A 20,556-nucleotide genomic window follows, 5' to 3' on the forward strand; every position below is an offset into this window, starting at 1 on the left:
ATGGACTTTGACTGAAAGACTTCATTTGGTGCTTGACATCAAATCATTTATTCACACCATGCAAAATGTATTGTGGTACCTTGAGGGTCATTATCATTATCGATGATTCCTCTTGCATCTGTTAATGACTTACATCATTGGCTGGTAATCAGACGATGTCTCTCCATGTTCGACTTCAAATCATCTATTCACATGGTTAGACTTGTACTTGAGTGAAAGATTGGACGAGATTGAAGACCCCGGATCTAGTTTCATCCATCCAGGCTGCGATATATTTTCAGGAGTACTATATCAAATGTACAATGGCCTTACATTCATGGTCATCCATTCATGGGTCTACATATGTAGACGACTATATTTGTACATGTAATGAAAGTTTATAAAGTTGAGCATGGGTATGCCTTCCCTCAGCTAATTATGAGAAAAAATCAAAGTATCATGATATTTGTATTGTAACTGATGCAGGTCACCTTCCGTTTCGAAACCTTCTCTCCAAGTGGTAAAGCATCTCACTCGACATGTTTATTTTCGACTTCATGCTTTAGGGGGCAACTGTTACAGGAAAATTTGGGCACATCAACCCCGACTTCCAGATCCATATTATTAGGGTCCATCAACCCCTAATTCAGTTGTTTTCATTCCCTAATGAAGTTAACCTACATCATGCTTGCCTCCCAAGAGTTTCATGACACCATTCATCCAAAAAGTGCCCCTAGAGAGATCAACGCAGATGTCCCTTTATTAGGCTACAATTCATTGTAGGAACTGCACTATCTGGGTGCTATGCATAGCACCTAGCCTTTGTTTCAGCTGCGATGAGCGAGATTCATCGAATTTTTTAAATAAATCCATTGGATTCCTCATCCAATGGATGCTTCTGGAAGTTTCTAAATGGATTGAGCTTGCTTTTGGATGAGGAAGAAGATGAATGAACCTTAATCCATTATCCCTTCCTCCATGGAACCACTTCCCAATTTTGGCAAAGCATTCATGAGGGCCATTAATGGCTTAACCTCCTCCATTCAGCTATAAATGGACCAAGCATTCAAAGGCTTGGAGAGGTTGGAACTTCATAAGCTAAGGAAGTGCTGTTGGAATGAGATTAGTAGAGAGAGTAATGTTATCATGTCAAATTGTTGTTTCATGAGGAGAGAAGGGTTTGAAGCTGGAAGGATGACACTGAATCGGACATGCATCTACATGGGTTGTAATCTTTCCTTCTATGAATAAAGAGTTCTATGCTTTTTCCCATTCATGTGTTATGTGATGTATATTGTACTTTCGATTCTATAATATGTTTAGTTAACAGATCGATATGTATGCTTTGATGGTTTTCTGTCTCGGCTTGTGTGCAGGTACCTTTCAAGCGAGTTAAGTACGGAAGGGAGTGGCGAAAGCGGTCAAAGGGAAGAGGGATCGAGCGAGAGATACAGGTTGGTTCTTTTGCTCCTCTTTCTTTTATCTATTAGCTATAGGAAAAATAATGGAATTACTTTAACTGTTGTTCTAGACTTGCTACTAGGTTTAGGGGTTAGTCGTTTGAAGAAACACTAAATTTGCCCATAACAATATCTTTCAATAGAAATGACTCTGCGACCAAATGTTTTTATTGTGGTAGAACCGTCCATATAGCCAGATATTGCATGAAGAAGAAGTCTGATGAAGGCCAGAAGAGACACAGATAGCATGCAAGTCATTTTGCTGATGAGGAATAGAGTTAAAACCTTAAACTATTCATATCTGAATATGCATTTTCGGCTAAGGATTATGAAGCACATACCTAGTTTGTGGACTTAGGAGCATCCATCCACATGACAAGGAACAGACAGTGGTTTGAAGACTTCAAAGAGACCAACAATGGAGCAAACATCTATCTTGGTGATGATAGAGGGTACCAAATCAAAGGTTATGGTAATATTCCTGTTGTTTTGCCTGATGGAAATATTAGACATATCCATAATGTAATGTATGTACCCGGGATAAAAAAGAATCTGATCTCTGTCTCTACGATAACTGATTAGAATCTCAAGGTAGAATTTTATAAATCATATTGTGTTATTAAAGACCCGTTGGATCGTATGAAACCTATTGCATCAGGTATTCGTGTGGGAGGATTGTACAAGCTAAATGTTAAAAGCGCACCACATGAGGCATTGACATCATCTTCCATGACTACAATGGACTTATGGCATCAGAGGTTTGGCCATATTAACTTCAATGATCTGCTGCTATTACAGAAAAGAGGTATGGTCGAAGGTCTTCCTGTTTTAAAGCCTGTTCATATTGATTGTGATGCATGTGCACTTGGAAAGATGCACAAAGATGAATTTCCTATGAATGTTGATAGAAGGAGGAGAGATATGCTCGAGGTGGTACATAAAGATTTATGCGGGCTTATGCAGACAAGGTCATTAGGTGGTGCATAATATTTTTTACTATTTATTGATGACTGTACTAGATTTACTTGGGTGTATTTCCTCAGGAAGAAGAGCCACACTTTTGAATACTTCAAGGAATTCAAAAGTATGGTTGAAAAGAAGACATGTAAATGCATCAAGATTCTCCGCTCAGATCAAGGGGGAGAGTACAAGAAAGCTTGTGTCCTCAAATTCTGCAAAGATAATGGGATACAACAATAGTTTACAGTACCCCACACTCCTCAACAGAACGGGTTTGCAGATAGGAAGAACAGAACCCTTGTGGAGTGTGCTCGTAGTATGTTAAAAGGTAAGAATCTTTCTAATAGGTTTTGGGCTAAAGCAATTAATATTGGAGTATATCTAAAGAACAGGAGTCCAACAAGAAGTTTAGATTTTAAAACTCCTTTTGAAGCATTATTTGGCTATAAGCCTGTAGTTAAGCATTTGAGAGTTTTTGGCTCTAAAGCCTTTTCTCATGTCCCAAAAGAAGATAGAAAGAAACTGGATTCGAAGGCCATCAAATGTATTTTTGTTGGGTATTGTACATAATTTAAATCTTACAAACTATTTAATCCCTCTACTCATAAAGTTTTTGCAAGCAGAGATGTAGTGTTTCATGAGCAGGTTAATGACGAAATCCATGAGAGTGCTAATGAGGAATGGCAGGTGCCCTTGTTGGTGGAAGGAAGTGATGAATCAGGTGACAACAATTAGTAGCAGTAGTAGGAAGGGGAAGAAGATAATGTAGCTGTCAAGACAAATCCATGAAAGGATGATCATACAAGGTTTGAAGCTACCCCACCACTCAGGAGATCAGGTAGGAAGGTTCAGTTTCCAGCAAGATATAGGGAAAATGCTTTTATAACTAGTATGATGAATGTTGTTGAACCCTCTAGTTATAAAGAAGCCAATCAATATAGTGAATGGAGGGCTGCTATGGAAGAGGAATATGAGTCAATCCTCAAAAACAAAACTTGGGATTTAGTTAAACTACCTGAAGGAAAACAACCCATAGGATGCAAATGGCTGTATAAGCCTAAATTTAAAGCAGATGGGAGCATAGATAAATATAAAGCTAGGCTGGTTGCAAAGGGGTATTCACAGCAAGAAGGCATAGATTATGATGAAACATTTTCCCCTGTAGCTAAACTAAACATAATCATAATGATAATTGCTTTAGCTACTTAACACCATTAGATGATTCACTAGCTAGATGTTAAATCTGCCTTTTTAAATGGGGACTTAAAAGAAGAAGTCTGCTTAATGCAACTTGAGGGGTTTGTCAAACAGGGTGAAGAACATTTAGTTTGCAGGTTGAAGAAATCACTGTATGGACTAAAACAGGCACCTAGGTCATGGTATGACAAAATTAATTCATTTTTCCTGCAACATGGTTATAAAAGAAGCAAAATTGACCCTAATATTTATACCGTGTTTGATAAAGATAATATCATTAAAGAAATCAAGCAGTAGATGTCACAAGTCTTTGAGATGAAAGACCTTGGAGAGCTACATTACCGTTTGGGTCTGGAAGTCTGGAGGGATTTTGGACAAACCTTTCTGTCCAAGAGTAAGTATGTCATGAGCTTACTGGAAAAGTTCAGAATGGATCAATGCAAAGCTGCAACAATACCTTTACAACAGAATTTAAAACTTCAGAATGATGATGGATCTAAGGAGGTAGATGCGATTTTGTATAGACAACTAGTTGGGAGTCTAATCTACTTGACTACAACCAGGCCAAATTTGGCTTATGCAGTCAGTGCATTGAGCCAATTTATGTCAAAGCCCCTTGAGAGCCATTGGGTTGCAGCAAAAGATGTTTTAAGGTATCTCCAAGGAACCTTAGAATTTGGTATTATTTATATTGATTCATGTGATGTTAAGTTGACAGGTTTTTCAGACTCCGATTGGGCTGGAAATGTAGATGACAGACGATCCATAACAAGCTATTCATTTAACATTGGATCTGAGGTCATTACATGGAGTAGCAAAAGGCAAAACACAATATCCTTGTCTTCTGCGGAAGCTAAATATCAAACTATGTGTGCAGCAACATGTGAAGCAGGTTGGTTGATGAGACTTCTCCTTGATGCTGGAAAAGAACAAAAGGTTGCAATAGTGATCAAATGCGACAACCAGAGCTCCATCAAACATGCAAATAATCTAGTATTTCATAAGAACACAAAGCATATCGATACACAATTTCATTTTGTCAGGGAGAAAGTTCAGTCAAAAGAAATCCATATTGAGTATTGTAATTGCAGTGACAATGTTGCTGATATTCTTACCAAACCTCTTGGTAGAATCAAGTTTGAATTGTTTAGGGAAGTGTTAGGCATATGTATGAATCCATTTCTCTATTAAGGGGGAGTGTTGAGATTAATGATGAAAAGTATTAATGGAGTGACGGTTCAACCGAACCTTAGATTAGGAGTTTTTTCCTTATTTCTAGGGTGTTTTTTCAACTTCCCTAATTGTGTGTAAATTATATATATTTCTCATGTAATGAATGTATTGTAGAGCATATTCTGTAGAGGCAGTCTCCAGGTGGTGTTCCACACCTGTGAGTTGTCTAGGTTTAATTAATAACTTTGATTCTTCTATTTTTAACACAATGTTCATACAAAAATAAAAGGAGAGAAATTACATTCACAATTGTAAAGCAATAACCGTTAAATAAGTGCATATAACTATATAAAACTCTGGCTTGGAGAAAGAAAAGTTGTAACATGAGATAGATCACAAGGTAAACAAGCAATTGAAGAGTTGTCATAGTGGGTGAATTCATTCAATTAGAAAGTAATACACAAATAACAAAATATTGTTAAATGAAATTTACAAATGACACTAAAATAACAAAAACCCTGAAACTTAAATTAAAATATTATTGTAAAATTTAATTGAGTACCATGGCAAGGACTGTGAATATATCATTGATACATAATACTCTGTTCTCATCAAAAAATAACCTTGACAAAATCCATATCATAATGTTGTATACATAAAGGCTATGATATATATGGAAAATACATATAAGAAAGAAAACAATGACCACCTTTCACTATTCATAGAAAATGGCAGCCACACTAAATCTTTATAAAAGTGAGAAGCCAAGGAGGGGTTGAATGAGGCCATGGCGGCAATAAATATAGAGGGAATGAATGCCATTGAATCAACGACTGCATCCATTGTTAGACTGGGAGATGTTTCAAGTCACATTTGTTGTTTTTGCTCTTGCTTCCACCATTAGCATCACAACGACAAAGAGAGATCTAGATGTCAAGTTTGCAGTGCTTGTCATTCTTGCTTATTCTCACAAGATACCTGTTACAGCTAATTGATGCACAAAACTAGAAACCGAAAGGACGAAATCAAAATCCTCTCGAGCAAATCAAAATATAAAACATACCAATCCTAATTAGAAGCACCAATATTTCTTGTTTGAGATTGGAATAGTCGAGCACAACCGACAGAGTGATATGGCATCACAAAGCTTGCACATGGAAAGGAAAGTCGTGTGTATTAATAATCCTCTTCACCATTTTTTCATGCCTAATCTCTCCATATAATGTAATAAAATATTTTGTTTGTTAGCACATCTACAAAGCTTTTAGCGCGTATTAATAATCCACTACTGAAACATTTTTTTTGGAAGATAAAACTATTGGAAAAAGTCTTAAACTGAACACTTACCCATTGGTTTGTTGTCAAGCGCAGTGTCACCGGTCCAGAGATTGAGGTTAACTCTCTGCCCTACTGTGCATTAGGTTGCATGCCATTGTTCCTTCCTTTGGCCCATCCTTTATTTCTAAAATTCCCCTAATTTATCAAGGAAATGACCAAATCATGCAAGGATTATTAAGATAAACTCCCCTGGAATGATGAAATTTTACCTGAAAAATCAGATAATAAGCCAAATTGTTTAAATCTACAAATACCCTCATAATTTGCTGAGAAACATTTCAAATATGAAGAAAACCGTATAAATTGTGCTTAAATCCATGAAGGACTGAAATGAATTTACGAGATGGTGTCGATGTGAATAACTAGAATGATAATTATTGGATTTAAGACTGAAATGAATTTAAGAGATGTTGCCAATACAAACAACTGGAATAATAACTATTAAAATTATGTCATCGTTCCTTCCTCTTGCCCACATTTTTTTTCTTTCTAAAATTGACCTAATTGATCAATTAAATGACCAAAACCTGTGAATATTATTACGATTAACTCCCCCATAACCATCAAATTTGACCTCAGAAACTCTGGTATGGAGCTATTTCTATGGACAATGATTAATGATTAATGACTTGACTTTGGGCGATGGTTGGTTTATAGAAGTGCATTTGATCTGTTGGTTAGAAAACTAAAATGTGCAATCGAATATATTTCAAATATAAGTTTGAAAAAGGTTCTTACAATGTGTGAAAATACTAAAACATAAATTAAGCTACATTACGTTGATTTTATTCTTTCCAGAAAAACCGCAACTAAAACTTCAAAACAAAAAAAAAAACTAGCTGCAGAAACCAAACCCTAAAAATGCTTTGAAATTCTCTGAGAAAAAGAGGAAAGAAGCTAGAAAAAGAGGAAAGAAGCTACATAAGTATAAATGTTGACCGAGGCATTTCTTTTGCAAATCAAAGTCAAAGCCTTTATCTTCCAAAAGAAAAATCGAACTTTATCAATCTACCGAGCAAGGAAAAAGAAAATATAACAAAACCTACATAATTTTATTTCAACCTACATTAGAAAATCATTGTTAAGTGTATAATATTAGAACCAACAACACAAAATACATGGTTTCCCAGACTAATTATAAAATTTAAGATACAAAATGCAGTAATATATATCTTTCGGTCTCCATTCGAGCTTTCCTGGTCTTCTTGGTGCAGTTAGATAATATTGTGTCATTCTATATGACTTTTCAAAATAACCCTATGCTCAACATTTTTCTATAAAATCTATTGATTCTTTACCTTTATACAAGGAATTCAAGATTAAGATAACCAGGATCTAACAAAATCAGTAGCTACCAAGCCAAGCTGAACCATCATAAATGAATCAAGGCTTCCCATACAAGAGGAATAATTGGGAATAATTGAGTGAAGGAGAAGATCTACATAGGACAGGACGCGGGAGAATCTTACAAGACTTACAGAAATAAATATTTTAAATAAATCTTTTAGGTTCACTCCATGATAGTACGGTAATTGAAAACTCCGTTGAAAGAAAATTACAAAAGCATCCCATGGCTTTAAATATTGCATATGTATTTATGGTATACAAATATAAAAGTAATTATTATTTTAATTATATTTTCTATATCTTGGTTTATTTTTTTCCATTATTTTTTAAATCAATATTTATTTACTATTTTATTATAATCATATAAAATATATTTATAATGCATATAAATGTTAATATTATTATTATTATTTATATTGATTGTAAATATGATAAATTATTAATAATTCAGTATGAGGAGATGTTTTTATATTATTACATTAAAAATAATAAAATAATACTTATATTAACAAATTAAAGAATATTAATAATAACAAAAAAAATTAATATAAATACTTTTTAGTAGGATGGAGATATTAATATAAATAAGTGGAATAAAAAATAATTAATATACTTTTTAGTATGAAGGAGATATGCGATTATGCATTTCCATTCTATAATATATAAAATATATTAATATCATTTTTTAAATATGGATTATAAATCAAATATTTTCATTACTTAATTCAATATGAGGAAGATGTTTAATTTATTCCATTCTATAATGTCACACCTCCATAATCACACAAATATCAAATTTTTTATTTTATTTTATTTATTTATTATTATTATTTTTTTTTCACTATTTGTAATTTCGATTAAGGCATGGTTATAAATTATTTACATCTGTATTGGCATATAATGTATTGTACATAGGTAAGAGACTTAGGCTGACTTCCGTATGCAATAATCCTTCGATTAATTGAGCTCTGACAGGGATATAATTGCACAAGTGATTTTCTTTATATAATCAAATCATTCTCGGCTTTAGTCACACGCGGTTTTGGTTTGCAATTTGATTATGTATTAATGGTATGCTCTGCCACGGAGACGTGGCAAGAGCAGGCTTCATCCGTTCACCCAACTGCCCACCAGCTATACTCCTTACCTCGTTCCCCTCGCTTCATCAATGGTGTGGAAGCTCAGGCTCCGATCCGATGGCTGTGCTTCGTCCTGGAAATCTTCAACGCTTTGTTTGCTGGTGATGAGATTCATTGTTCACCTCTGCTCTTTGGCTCTCGGCTCTGCTACCAGGGTTTCGCTTCAGGTGAGTTCGGCTCTGCGACTAGGGTTTCGCTTCATGAGGGTTTGTATAGTGCCGAGGATATCATGGCTCTGGTAAAGACCCCCGAGGTAGATGGCTTCGCTTCCCAGGTGCAACAAGATCCAGGCAAGTTATAAGGTTTATTTCCTTTGATATTACATTTAGTTCATTGACTGCTGGCTTTCATTGACATATTGTCAATTTTTGGTTGCAGGTCATGCGGAAGCGGACATGAGGTGCTCAGAGTTCACCATAGAGGGTTTTGCGGACCTTTCTTCCATCCTCCTGCTCCAGTCACCTAATGGATTACAGGTATGTCCTATCTAGCCGTGCTTGTATATTATTAACAGAGTAAGGGATTAAATGGTTGATTCGGTGCTTATTGTTCTCAGACAGTTGGAGTATGCTGTCGAGGGTTTCCATATCCATAATGGTGTAAATGGCCTGTTGAATTCCGGACCAAGGTTTTGGTTTGAGATTAAGCCTATCGTAGAGAATCATTATGATAACAGGATAAATGCCTTTGTTTGAGAAGTTTACACAGAACTTGTTCTTTCGTAGTCTTTTCGATGGAAGCCTTGTTTGTCTTGTGGTTTATTCGTTCAGTCTCCTTTTAAAATGTTTCAGGGTTTTATGCTGCCACTTTCCGGAAATTCGATAGAAGGCCAGAGTCCCTTCTTTGCGGCACTTCCAGGTGTTCTGTTGTCTGGCATGTGAAGCTTGTAGCTACGGCTATCCTAGTACTTTTTTTGTTGTTGTTTTAAATCTGCAATTTAAATTGGGTATTCTCTGTTCCACACGTTCCCGAGTTCTGGGTAGTGGTGCATTCGAAGAGCTGGGTTAATTCTAAGTTCTGATATATCAATATGTAATATTTGAGACTCTGGGTTATGTTTAAGTTCCGTTAATTCCCAAATGCGTAGCATTTGAAGTACTGGGTTCTTGTTTTAAAGTTCTGTCATTGTTCTGGGTTCATGTTTAGTTTTAGTCATTTCCATATATACAATGTTGTAGGCACTCCATTTATTATATGCATCCATCTCTTATCAAGAAGTTTATCGACTTGCGATATATGTCTCTGTATGTTTTCTACGGCTGCACTTGTTATATGTATACATTACGCTCATTGGTAATGAATACCATCGTTCAGTTTTCTCTGTTTTCTTTCTTTTTGTTTGCAAAGAATTATTTATACACTCTTCCTGCTCATAACTAGCTAGACATAGATCGACTAATCATTATCTTGTGTGGGTTCAATTCTATTTGTGTTTATGCTATGCATGTTTAGTTCTATTTATCGTTATGTTGTGCATGTTTAATTCTAATTGCATTTATGCTATGCATGTTTAGTTCTATTTTTCCTCTCTAGCAGAAGAACAAAATAAAGACTATCTTCCTGAGTCTGTACCTAAATGCCCAAACTCTATTTATGTAGGAATATTTTGCCTATAAGTTTCAGATATTCTTGTACAACACTCATTTCAGGTATTAACCTCTACCAAATCTAAACATTCAATAAACAACTTATAACAATAGATTATTCTAGGATATTTACCTACCTGAACTGTTATAATAAAGAAGAAATTTCAACTGTTGAAGTCACCTCTGTTATTTACAGATTTCAATCCTCCCAACCATGAGACTTGCTGTCAGGTCCAAGTCTCCCCCCGAGCTTGCTCACAAGACCAATGTCTTTCTGCAAGTTTTTTCACATAGTGCTTTTGCTATCTGGTCACCACCAGACTTAGCTACTCTTACCGTCTGACCTCTCAGCATGGTTCTTCCTCCCTCTCTCCATGCTCCCCCCCCCCCCCTAGGGCTTTCTTTGGAGCATTCATAATCAGGGAGGTAGTTAGGGTTTTCTTGGCAACTGCCTTCCCTAACTTCCTTGTTATGAGAAGTTACAAGATTTGTTAATACTCAAACAATTTTCTCTCTTTAATAATTAACACACATTAATACTTAATTCAAATAATAATCATAATATCCAGTTTTGTTTTTACTGCAGTAAAATAAAATATTTACAGTTTTCTGGGGACATTACATCTCCCCCTCCTGAAATCAAACATCGTCCTGATGTTTTTCTGCCACAAACAGTCTTGGAAAGGCTTATTTCATGAGCTGTTCATCCTCCCAGGTGGCCTCATCCAGCCGAAAGTGCTACCTGTTGAAATATGGCAACAAGAACATTCCAATTTAATTTGTCCTTGAATTAAATTATGAGTTAAAATCGAATTTAGTCTTAACAACTACTTGGAAATAATTAATTAATTTATTTTAATTTAATTAGTTGGAGAAATTCAAGTTAGAAGTCTTTCTGAAGTCATGCAAGAGTTATCCCTTAAATTAAGGAGATAAGATTGAGTTATATTTGAGTTGTAATTAGTTAACTCAGTTTACTGAGTTAAGTCCAGTTAAATTAGTTCCAAACTGTTTGAGGAACTAATAGTGAGTTAATAGCCAGTTGATGCATTAATGCACTCAACTAGTGCTACTCCAGTTAACTGAAGATTCCCTCATTAGAAACTCATGCATGTATATTATGAGAAAGACCCAGTTGAGATTAATGTTCAAGGACAATGTACTACCAGTTGCATGTGTTTTCTCATGGATAAAACTCATGCATGCAGTCAAGGATTCATCCTTGAGGATTGCATAGTTTTGAAGGCTTGGTTTTCCACTTGATAATACGCAAACCATCCACAAGGAACAATGCAAGGAAATAGGAGCTTGAAGGCAGAGAGGTAGGCAGGAGAGAAGCCAAGATTTCCTGTGAGCATCTGTGAGGATTGTACTGAGAGTTGGCTAGCTGTGAGAGCTAAGGCTTTGTATAATTCCTATGTATTTCCACCATGTATGATAATACAATAGTGTGGGGTTTTTAGCTGAGGCTTTCCCCAAAGTATTTTCATGTGTATTGTGCCATTGATTCTTCTTCTTTTGGTTATATTGTTTAGCTCGATCTTTAAGCTTCTGCAAATTGATAGTAGAAGTAGGTTATAGTATTCTGCTTTGATTTATATTGCATTATCGGGTTAACCTATCACATATTTTCTACATGGTATCGGAGCTGTGAACAATATACTGAGAAGAGAATTCAAAGTTTGAAGTTTGGGGTTGCAGGTGCAAATCGAATTCATATCATACTTCAATGTTGGCCAATGACGTTCTATGGCTTGAGACTCGAGTATGCCTTGGAAGGTAGCTCGAATTACATAGCATGAAAAGATAGAAAGAAGGAGTTTATTGTTCAAAAAATCCCAAAGCCGGCTTCCACTAATACACAAGAGTTGGCTGAGTGGAAGAAGTGTGTGGCGAAGGCAAGACAGATCATCCTTGAGGGAGTTCAAGACCATATTGCCTCAAGTCTCCATGGGAAGGATACTCCATTTTCAACGTGAAAGACATTGAAGGAACTCTACCAGAACAATAGTGACCAGAGGAAATTGGCGCTCAAGGATAAGCTTCGAAGAATCAAGATGGAGAAGGGCGATACTATTTCCACATATCTAAATATGCTCACCACCTGCAGAGATGAGCTTGGAAGTGTGAGAATAGCTACTGCCGATGATGATATGGTGAGCCTTGCTCTCCTTGGCCTTCCAAAGAGTTGGAATATCTACCAGGACTCTGTGAGTGGAAGGGAGAAACTGCCATATTGGGAACGACTCTGGTTGGATCTTATGCAGGAGGAGATTAGGAGGAGCACACGAGATGGTTCTTCATCCAAGAATGATGATGAAGAAAATCTGGCCTTAGCAAGTAAGGTAAGGAAAGGGAAGGGGAAGGCTTCCCATTTCAAATCGAATTCTTCTCATGGAGGGAAGAAGGGTGACATGTCTAAAGTAAGATGCTTTAATTATCACAAGTTGAGACATTATGCGACTAATTGCCCATCGAAGAAGTCCAAGAAGGGATCCTCAGAAGGATTGGAAGGTGAGCCATTAGCCTCTTAGTTCGAAATGGACTTTACCCTCATCGCATGCATGGTGTCATCGATGATGGGTTGTGTCTAGTATCTTGACAATGGAGCCTCATTCCACATGACTGGTGATAAAAATTTATTCAGTGCCTTGGAGGAGAAAGACCTCAAGATGCACATAGAGATGGGTGACGACGGAAGGTATAGTGTTTCAGGAGTGGGCACGATTGCTTTTCAGAGGGAGCATGGAGCTCCTCTCACCTTGACAGATGTGATGTATGTGCCTGGACTGAAAAAGAACTTGGTATCGGTCACGATTTTGGAGGACAAAGGCTACGATGTTGCATTCAGTAAAGGAAAGGCATTCCTAAGACACATAGCCACGGGTTAGACCAAGAGGATAGGGATTTGGGTGAAGAATCTGTATAAAATAGAGGTAGATGATTGTGCAACATTGAGTACGAAATCAGAATTGGTGCAAAGCCAAGACATTGGCGAGTTGTGGCACATGCGGTTGGGCCATTTGCATCATGGGGCTTTGAAGATAATGTAGCAGATATCTACAGGACTTCCCAAAGGTAAACTTGAGCAAGTTGACACATGCAAAGGTTGTACCTTGGGAAATTACACCAAGTCTTCCTTTCATGATCGAGACAGTCGAGCAGAGGCTATCTTAGAGTAAGTTCATACTGATTTGTGTGGACCATTCTCGATGGCATCCACAACAAAGAAAAGGTATTATGTGATTTTCATTGATGACTATTCTCATAAATGCTGGATTTATTTCATGCAGAAGAAGAACCAAACCTTCACAAAGTTTTGTGAGTTCAAAGTTTTGGTCGAGAAAGAGTCAGGGAAGAAGATCAAGGCCTTGAGAAGTGACAACGGTGGAGAATATGTCTCTCAAGAGTTTAAGGACTTCTGTGCAGTGGAAGGAATTAAATGAGAGTTTATGGCACCTCATAACCCACATCAGAATGGGGTGGCCAAGAGGAAGAATAGAACTATTGTAGGGGCAGCATGGGAAATGCTGCATGACCAAGGCCTACCACTTCACTTGTGAGTTGAGGTATGCAACACAACGGTCTATTTGCAGAATAGAAACTCACATCGCATAATTGGGATGAACATACCAGAGGAAGCTTTCTCCTATAAGAGATCAAATGTGGGTCACTTCAGGATCTTTGGCTCATCAGTATATTGCCATGTGAAAAATGATGCATGGAAGAAGCTTGAGCCAACAACAGAGTTGGGGATATTTGTGGGGTACCCTGATACACCTCACAACTATTGGGTGTACTTGCTTACTATTCAGAGGACAATGGTTCATAGAGATCTCAAGTTTGCTGAGCAGAAGGCCATGCAAGTTTCCCTTGAGAGGGAGCTCCAACTACAGGCCGTGGAGGAACTGTTGGTTCCTAAGGAGGAGGAGCCTCAAATTGATGCAGAGAAGCCGTATGAAAAGGTTCCAGGAGTGGAGACATCCACTCAAGTAGAGTCTTCCAGGGATGGACATAAGTGCACAAGAGAAGCTAACAGATTATTAGAGCATGAGAGAGAGAATGTGGGAGCACCATCTTCTCAACGCAGACAGAGGAGGTCACCTGAGAGGTACACTGGATACATGGCCCTTGCTGGGGAATGTGTTGAGACTGAGCCATCTTCCTTTGAGGAAGTAGTGCAGCAGCCAATTTGGGTTGATGCTATGGTGGAGGAGTATGACTCCATAGTTCGTAACAGTGTTTGGGACGTGGTTCCGAGACCAGAGAACAAGTCAATTGTGAGTTCCCGTTGGCTTTACAAGGTAAAGCAAGCTGCTGATGGTAGTGTGGAGAAGCATAAGGCAAGATTTGTTGCCCATGGCTTTTCATAGGTCGAGGGGATTGACTATGATGAGACTTTTGCTCCTGTCGCAAGGTACTCATCTATCAGATCTATGTTGGCACTATCAGCATAGATGGGTTGGAAGATCCATCAGATGGATGTGAAGACTACATTCCTCAATGGACAGATTGAGGAAGAGGTGTACATAGAGTAGCTGGAAGGTTTTGAGACCTTCGATTGTGAGTCACATGTGTGCCAACTCAAGAGAGCATTGTACGGGCTGAAGCAAGCACCTCGTGCTTGGTACACTAGGATAGACAACTACTTCACCGGGTTGGGCTTCACAAAGAGTGAAGTGGATGCGAACCTGTACCACATCGTGGTGAAAGGTACGTTGTTAATCATCGTACTTTATGTTGATGATCTCATATTGACTGGTGATGATCAGTTGATCATGTCTTTCAAGGAGGACCTTGCAAGAGAATTCGGGATGAAAGACATGGGTCTCATGCATTACTTCCTTGGCATGGAAGTGTGGCAGAAGGATGGGGAGTTTTTTGTGTCTTGGGGCAAGTATTCCAACGAGATACTTAGGAGATTCCACATGGAGAAGTGCAAGCCCATGCAGACTCCTCTAGCAGGTAACTGGAGGAAGGAGGTTGTTACTTCAAGAGAAGTGGTAGAGGCTACTGTGTATATGCAGCTTGTGGGTTCACTGATGTACTTAGTGAACACACGACCAAATTTGTGCTATGCGGTGAACTAACTGAGTCAAGCGATGGTTCAGCCTACCAAGATGTTTTGGAAGGCGACAAAGCATGTATTGAGATACCTTAGAGGCACATCTCAGTATGGATTATCGTATAGACAGACAAAGGGAGTGAAGCTACAGGGATTCACTAGTGCAGATTGGGCAGGGAGTCCATCAGATCGGAAGAGCACATCAGGAGAGATTTTCAACCTTGGGTCAGCGGTAGTTTCTTGGTACAACAGGAAATAGAGGTCGATTGCACTCAGCTCGACAGAGGCAGAATACATGGCTGCAAGTCAGGAAACATGTGAGGCCATTTGGATGCGGAAGATCCTAGTTGGTTTCTTTGATTAGAGGATGGATCCAACTGTGATCTATTGTGATAATCAGAGTTGTATCAAACTCTCTGAGAATCCAGTATTTCATGATAGGTCCAAGCGCATCAACATCCTGTATCATCATCTCAAAGACTGTGTAGTGAGGAGGATCATGTTGTTGCAGTATATTTCAACAGAGGAGCAAGATGCTGACATTTTGACAAAGGCATTGTCAAAGTGTAAATTCGAGTTCCATAGAGACAGGATTGGGGTGGCAGATAATCCCTTTCTTGTTGAGAGGGAGTGTTGAAATATGGCAACAAGAATATTCCAATTTAATTTTTCCTTGAATTAAATTGTGAATTAAAATCGAATTTAGTCTTAACAACTACTTGGAAATAATTAATTAATTAATTTTAAATTAATTAGTTGGAGAAATTCAAGTTAGAAGTCTTTTTGAAGTCATGCAAGAGTTATCCCTTAAATTAAGGAGATAAGATTGAGTTATATTTGAATTGTAATTAGTTAACTCAGTTTACTGAGTTAAGTCCAGTTAAATTAGTTCCAAACTGTTTGAGGAACTAATAGTGAGTTAACAGTTAGTTGATGCATTAATGCACTCAACTAGTGCTAATCCAGTTAACTGAAGATTACCTCATCAGAAGCTCATGCATGTCTATTATGAGAAAGACCCAGTTGAGATTAATGTTCAAGGATAGTGTACTATCAGTTGCATGCGTTTTCTCATGGAGAAAACTCATGCATGCAGTCAAGGATTCATCCTTGAGGATTGCGCAGTTTTGAAGGCTTGGTTTTCCACTTGGTAATAGGCAAATCATCCACAAGAAACAACGCAAGGAAATAGGAGCCTGGAGGGCAGAGAGGAAGGCAGGAGAGAAGCCAAGATTGCCTATGAGCATCTGTGAGGATTGTACTGAGAGCTGGCTAGCTGTGAGAGCTAAGGCTTTGTATAATTCCTATGTATTTCCACCATGTATGATAATACAATAGTGTGGGGTTTTTCGCTGAGGCTTTCCCCAAATTATTTTCATGTGTATTGTGCCATTGATTCTTCTTATTTTGGTTATATTATTCAGCTCGATCTTTAAGCTTTTGCAAATTGATAGTAGAAGTAGGTTATAGTATTCTACTTTGATTTATATTGCATTATCAGGTTAAGCTATCACATATTTTCTACACTGCCATTGCACTTTAACTTGGTTGATATCTCATTTCTGCAACATTATTTCTCTCCGATCGAGTATAACCAGAGGATCGACCAAGAACTCTCCTTCTAGTTCGACTAAAAAAGCAGTAACTTGAATCAGTTTTCCATTATCATTAAAGTTTTATTTGGCTTACCTAAGAAACTTTCTTACCTATATATCTTGCCAACTGATTATGTGTTTAGGATCATAAACATATCTTTTCAATACAGACACATGGAAAACATTGTGGACTCGAATATGGCTGGGTAAGGCGAGTTGGTATGCCACTAGCCCGACCCTTGCCAAAATTTGAAATGGACCACAAAACCGGGGTGCTAACTTAGCACACCCGCTCCATTGTAACATACTCTTCTTAGCGCGTACTCTCACATATACATGATCTCCTACTTGGAATTCTCTGAAATTCCTTTTGCAATCAACGAAGTTCTTTTGCCTATCTTGGGCAACCTTTAAGTTAGAATGCACCTTCTTAACCATTTCTTCCATTTCTTTTAACATCTCAGGTCCCAACATCAGCTTGTCCTCTGGTCCCCCCCAACTGGATGGTGTGCGACACTTACGTCTGTACAAAACTTCAAACGGGCTCATTTGTAAGGAGGTATGGTAGTCGTTATTATAAGCAAATTTGACTAGATGTAAGTAATCTTCCCATTTGGATGGTTGCTGCATTACATATGTTCTTAGCATATCTTCCACTACCTGATTCACTCATTCTGTCTGCCTATCTGTTTGAGGATGATAGGTGGTACTGAAGTTTAACTGAGTACCTAACCCTTCAAACAGGGTCCTCCAGAAAGCTGATGTAAACTTTACATCACGGTCAGAAATTATAGTTTTTGGCAGCCCATGTAGCCTAAAAATATTTTGCATGAAGATATTAGCAATCTGCACCGCCCTGAAGGTGGATTGTACTGGTATAAAATGAGCTAATTTTCTTAATTTGTCTACTACCACCATTATTGAATCGTTTTTCTTTTTGGATTTGGGTAGTCCTATGATAAAATCAAGGGAGATGGTCTCCCACTTCCATTCCGGAATTGGTAATGGGTGCAGTAACCCAGCGGGATGTTGATGTTCTGTTTTAACTTGCTGACATTCCAGGCAACGTGTCAAATATTCTTCTACATCCTTTTTCATACCTGGCCAATAGTACTCCTTTCAGAGTGCTGTAATTAGTTTTTGGTATCCTGGGTGTCCTGCATAGGGACTCTTATGATATTCATCCAGAATCAGATTTTTAATGTTATTTTGGTTAGGCACATATAATCTTTTCTTATAATTCAACATACCTGCAAAATCCATTTCATATCCTAGCTGATATTCATGGTTGTTTGTGTTTTGAGCTTGCTGTCCTAATTGTTGATATTCCGGGTCCTGCTTCGTTGCTTCTTTAATTAATTTGTCGAAGGTAGTTCACACTTCGCTGTAAGAAACTTCATAAAGACAATGTACCTTTCGACTCAAAGCATTAGCTACCCGGTTCTCCTTTCCCTTCAGATGTTTGATCTCGAAATCGAATCCACTTAGAAAATCTACCCACCGGGCTTGTCTAGCATTTAAAGTGGGCTGCTTGAAGTAATTAGTCAAGCTGTGATGATCAGTCATTAAAAGAAACTTCCTACCCATCAAATAGTGACGCCACATTTTTAATGCGTGAATGACGACTGTCAATTCTAAGTCATAGGCAGAATATTTCTACTCGTGCTCCTTCAATTTCCTGGACTCATAGGCGATTACCCTCCCATCTTGCATTAAAACTCCACCTACCCCTTCCTTGCTGGCATCTGTACACACCACATAGTCCTTGCTTGGATCTGCTATGCTTAAAATTGGCGCAGTGGTGAGCAGATGCTTAAGCTACTCAAAGCTCTTTTGACATTCTGCTGTCCATTTAAAAGTTTTTCCCTTTTTCTGTAGGGAGGTAATAGGATAGGCCACCCTGGAGAATCCTTCAACAAATCGTCTATAGTATCCTGCCAGTCCCATGAAAGATCTTATATCTGCTACATCTTTTGGTACTGGCCATTCCATTATGGTCTTTATCTTTTCGGGGTCTACAATGATTCCATCCTTGGTAATAATGTGGCCTAAGTACTGAATCTGTTCTTTAAAAAAATCACACTTGCTGAATTTAGCATACAATTGATGTTCCCGGAGAGTCTGCAACACTATCCTGAGGTGCTCCTTATGTTCTTCAATATTTCGGGAATAAATCAGTATGTCATCAATAAATATTAATACAAATTTATCTAAATACTGATGAAATATATTGTTCATTAGACACATAAAGGTCGTGGGGGCATTGGTTAGCCCGAAGGGTAACACTACAAACTCGTAGTGCCCATAGAGGGTCCTAAAGGCAGTTTTAGCTATGTCTTCCTCCTTGATTCTGATCTGGTGGTATCCTGATCGTAGATCAATTTTTGAAAATACCGTTGCCCCTTTTACTTGGTCAAATAGTTCATCTATGCGAGGCAAAGGGTACTTGTTCTTAATAGTCAACTTATTCAGCTGACGATAGTCCATACACATACGTAGGGTCCCATCCTTCTTTTTGATGAATAGTATGGGGGCTCCCCAAGGCGACACACTGGGGCAGATGTAATTTTTATCCAGCAGCTCCTGTAATTGCATTTTTAGTTCCGTCAGTTCTGGTGTGCTCATACGATAAGGAGCTCGGGACACCGGGGCTGCTCCTGGCACTAGTTCAATGGTGAAATCTATGTCTCTCTTTGGAGCAGCCCTGGTATTTCTTCAGGAAATACATCTGTAAAATTCTGTATTACAAGGATACTTTCCAGGGAAATAGACTTGTCCTTTGAGTTGGCATAACCAACCTGAATAGCATAAATCTGGCATCCTTTTTTGATGCACTTTGCCAGTTGAGAGGCGGTTATTGGTCGTAATTTTAGTGGTCTCAAAATGCCTTGTATCTCCTGTTTGTCTCCTTGCTCATTCATGTAACATATAGTTTTCATTTTACAATTTATAACGGACCAACGCTTTTCCAGCCAGTCCATGCCTATCAAGACATCATACGATCCTAGGGGAAGTATGTTTAGATCTGCCACCAAAGGCTGACCTGCTATTTCCAAAGGACAATTATTGACCTTGGCCAACACACGTCTCTTTGCCCCTGTTGCTAGCTGTACTAACCAGGGGTTTTTAAACTTGATAGTTTGTAATTTACATTGCTCAACTATCTTAGGACTAACATAACTTAACGTAGCTCCAGGATCAATTAAAACAAATACAGTATGATCAAATATTTTACCTTCAAATTCCACCATAGTCGGCTAGTATTCTGCCTGATGATCTTCAAGGGCGGCATTAATTTTTGGAATACTTCGGGCTACGTCTCCTATCGTAGATGCTTCGTGAATCTACAAAATCTGTTCAGTGCCTTTACGGTTAGGACAGTTCTTAATGTAATGTGGCCCTCCACATCCCCAACATTGTATTGGGGGTCTAGTTGTTGCTTCGATTTCAGTTCTGCCTGATTTCTCACTGGGTTTGGGTTCATGGGGAGGTCTAAATCTGGACTGATTTCTATGCAGATTTCTGTTAATCTGACCCTTGGGAGGTCCTTTGCTGATATTGCCTCGATTTCCCTTATTTCCAACAACAAACTTATTTCCCTTCTTGTCAGTCCATTTCTTCCCCATAACTTCTCCTTTCTGTTTGCTTTGCTGATAGCATATCCTGGCCTTTCGTATGACCTCATCCATTGTTTTTGGGTTATCGAACTCAATTCAC

This window comes from Pinus tabuliformis, chromosome 6, assembly GCF_031772625.1.
Source record: "Pinus tabuliformis cultivar Carrire ecotype Pingquan chromosome 6, CPIR1, whole genome shotgun sequence".
NCBI classification, from domain to species: Eukaryota; Viridiplantae; Streptophyta; class Pinopsida; order Pinales; family Pinaceae; genus Pinus; species Pinus tabuliformis.